The sequence below is a fragment of the Lygodium microphyllum genome, chromosome 2 (genome assembly GCF_053477565.2).
Source record: "Lygodium microphyllum isolate KBCC chromosome 2, Lygodium_microphyllum_v1.1.10, whole genome shotgun sequence".
Lineage (NCBI taxonomy): Eukaryota > Viridiplantae > Streptophyta > Polypodiopsida > Schizaeales > Lygodiaceae > Lygodium > Lygodium microphyllum.
The window spans coordinates 75119096-75122504 of NC_141136.1; the positions used below are offsets into that span (position 1 = coordinate 75119096).

At 43.6% G+C, this 3409-nt stretch overlaps 1 non-coding gene across 1 annotated transcript; it reads left to right on the plus strand.

Moving 5' to 3' along the window:
- Positions 1-2930: 2930 nt before the first annotated feature.
- LOC148039902 (U2 spliceosomal RNA) lies at positions 2931-3128 on the plus strand. Its single transcript, XR_015688759.1, has one exon. It is a non-coding gene; the product is annotated as a U2 spliceosomal RNA (small nuclear RNA).
- Positions 3129-3409: the final 281 nt, after the last annotated feature.

A 3409-nucleotide genomic window follows, 5' to 3' on the forward strand; every position in this document is an offset into this window, starting at 1 on the left:
CTAACATTCCCTATCTCTAGAAAAGGTTAACAATATCTTCTAACATTCTTCCTCTCTTCTCAAAAGAAAATAGAATTTTCTTTTGTAGTACAAAGACTTTCTACCAATCATCTTGGCTACGAGAGTCCTAAGATTACAATCATGAGTATAGCATGAGACATTGTCCTCATTGCTGCATAAGATATACATCAATCTTTGCTTGCAATGATTTAAGGAATGTAAGCTGATGATGAAGATATTTGGGCATTGGTTGCCTGGATGAAGAGCTTATCTCCATAGTTTGCTTCATGATAAACTTGATTAAGAGATGGGCTCATCATGTAGATAGATAGTGTATTTTAATTGGAGCTTGATAGTTGTGGAGTGAAATAATAGTGAGAGCATGTTTGTAGATGGAAATATGATCCCCACGTCACTAGATACCATAGTAAGATAGAGATTGATAAGGTGCTTGTGACATGATCCTTGGGAAGGTTGCTAATAAATATGGGAGTGTAAAATAACAAGTGATTGATGAGTCATTTCAAGTATATTATCTTTGAGAGAGGACTCCAAGAGTTGAGTGTCACATCTTCAATAATAGCATACTTAGTGTCAGTGTGCTCTTTTATCCATACAAGTAGTTTGTACCGATGTACTCATGCATTTCTTTGTACTTTATCCATTGCTTTCGCCTCCTTTGGAAGGCCAAGATAGTTGGCCAAATTGAGAAGGATGCAATTTGTAGATGATGATTTGGGTAAGGTAGCACGTAGACCATTTCATGATGACACTGAGAGAAATTTAGAAGAGAGAGTACTTGTGATTGTTGATGATGTCATTGTAATGTAAGATAGACTGATGATTGAGATTTGAGTATACAATTAGAGCAATATGATTGTAGGAGGAAGGTAACTATGTGCATGGTTGGATAGGCTGGGATAGATAGAAATGATGATTTGATGGATTGGAAGTTAAATAAACATAGCGTGAATGAAATGTGATGGTAGGATAAGATCTTGTGTAGGGATTTAGGATTGCACATTGAGAAGTAGTGATGTGGCAATGAGGAATTCAAGGGGATAGGATTTTGGTGTACACTTGGAAACATTGTGAGAATCTTGAATGCGTAGGAGAAAGCCAAGAGTGTGTGCAATTGCATTTGTTTCAAGAGATTCTAGCACACTATTGAAGTGGAGTGTGTGTGTAACTATAAGAAGATGAGGATGTTGAGCCCATAGGGAGAGTGTAAGATAAGGACCAGGATGTGATCTTGAGATTGAAGTGAAGTTTAGATAAAGACTAGATGTTGAATGTGAAATATAAGGAAATAGGACAGTACTGAGAGGGGTAAGAGAAGAGGAAGCAATGTACTTGATGAGGGAGTGACCTTGAAGGTTGGTAGAAATATCCAATAATAGTTGATGAGGAATGGTAGGAGCATCCACGTTGCCAAGTAAGAGAGCGACGAGGTTTTACCATCTTTTTACCACTAAAGTACCATCCAAATATCTTGCAGAACACAATTCAATAATAGAGAGGCCACGGACAATGCCTTCTTGGGCCTGGAGACGTTGGGTACAAAGGGCGCCCCCTTCTTCAATTGTTGTTCCAAGTGAGGTAGAGTCCTCTATTTCAGGGTGCAAGAGGAGAGGCTGACAGGGATGCCAAACATTGTAGCATGGAGAGTGACCAAGATGGCTAGAACCCGCTTGGATGGATGAGCTGAGAGCATGAGAACAGAAAATGGAAGAGTCATGAGAGAAGGAAGGATATGAGGGGCCTTCAGCTAATAGAGGATTGGGGTTGTCCATTAAAGAATTTTCTATGTATTCCACTAGTTGACAGGGGAGAGCGAATACTGGACTTAATGAGGACACAAGGATGGAAGATATGTGTTGCATGATGTGAAATGATTTTAGACAAGGGAGAAAATTCAGAGTTTAACAAAAGAGGTGAGAGTAGACATGCGACAAGGGCAAGGAGCTAGAAAATTATGTGAAGTACGTGCATGTCGGCATAAAGTAAGAAGGTAGTCTATGTAAGCGAGGATAATATTAGAGACAAGGTTTGTGGATAAGGATCCATAAAAGTAAAGGAAGAATGGGAGGTAATGTAAAGGCTTGCAAAGTTAATGGACTCATCGGACCCAAAGATGGCACTAAGGGGGGGGGGGGGGGGGGGTTTTGGGGAACCCCCTTTAGTGCATCGTTAGGTCCAAGCGGAGAAACTTCAAGGATGGCATTTGTGGATGGTGTCCAATTCTCTTATTTGGTCTCTATTCGAGGTCTTCGGGCCCGAGGATATGCCCTGATTTTTTGCCTATGGCTCGAACGCGCAAAATCTTTTTATATGTGGATCTCAAACTATGCACAGAATCGGGTAAAGGAATAAGGCCTCTCAAGGTGTTAGCGAAGCTTACAAGAGTCCCTCTAGATTCACTTTGCTACTTTGTTCCCAGTCTTGCCAAATGAAAATGATTCAACCGTTTCTACTGGCATCAACGGGGTTAGGCTTCCATGCTTGACACTAGTGGGATGACAAACGCTTCAATGGACATGATTCCCCTGCACACTAAGCATAAAAATCATGCAGTATGGAACATGATTAATTCGATAGTGAAGAAGCAACGGTGGGGTTGGGGAAGATCATGCCTATTTTTTTTAGCGGGGTTGACATTTATGCCCAACAAGTTTCCAATTAATAGTACAAAATAGAGCATAAGGAATCCGGAAGGCCGTGGTCTTTGGGTCTCTCGAATTTGTTGAAAAAGGCGTATGGAGGCGAGTGAGTGGCTTTAGGTTAGCAGCATAGGACGCGCTGTCCCGCCTCCGCCAGTCCCGTAGGCACAGGCGCAGCAGAGGGAAACGCAAAGAGCAAGCAAGGGAGGCGAGGGTAGGAGGATGAAGGAGGGGAGTATAAAGCGAAGGGTTGGAGCGCAGAGCAGTTTCATACCTTTCTCGGCCTTTTGGCTAAGATCAAGTGTAGTATCTGTTCTTATCAGTTTAATATCTGATACGTGACCCATCGGGTCACTACGATATTAACCTAATTTTTTTCACGGGGGCAGCCCCATCCGGCAGCTTGCTGCCCGGGGCTGCGCGCGTCGCCTCCGTATCCCACAAAGCTCTAATGAAGGCGTGATATCTAGGTCGTGGCTGTGCAGGGTCCTGGTGAATGGCAGCGGAGCTCATGCCCCCTGGCTTTTGCTTGCACCAAGCGTAGTTCGGTACGCGCTCCTGGGAGCATCGTATTGGTGCTGCGATGCAGGTTCGTCTCCCTCTGACAGCACATCGGCGTCCACTGTGCGTTGCCTTTGATGGAGGGTTGGGCAACATCTGGATAGTGCGCGCGTGGCCGTGCTGCTGTAAGAAATAGTGCCGCTGTAGTAGCGAATGCCAATGCACCCAGTATGCTCTTGCTCTTGGGA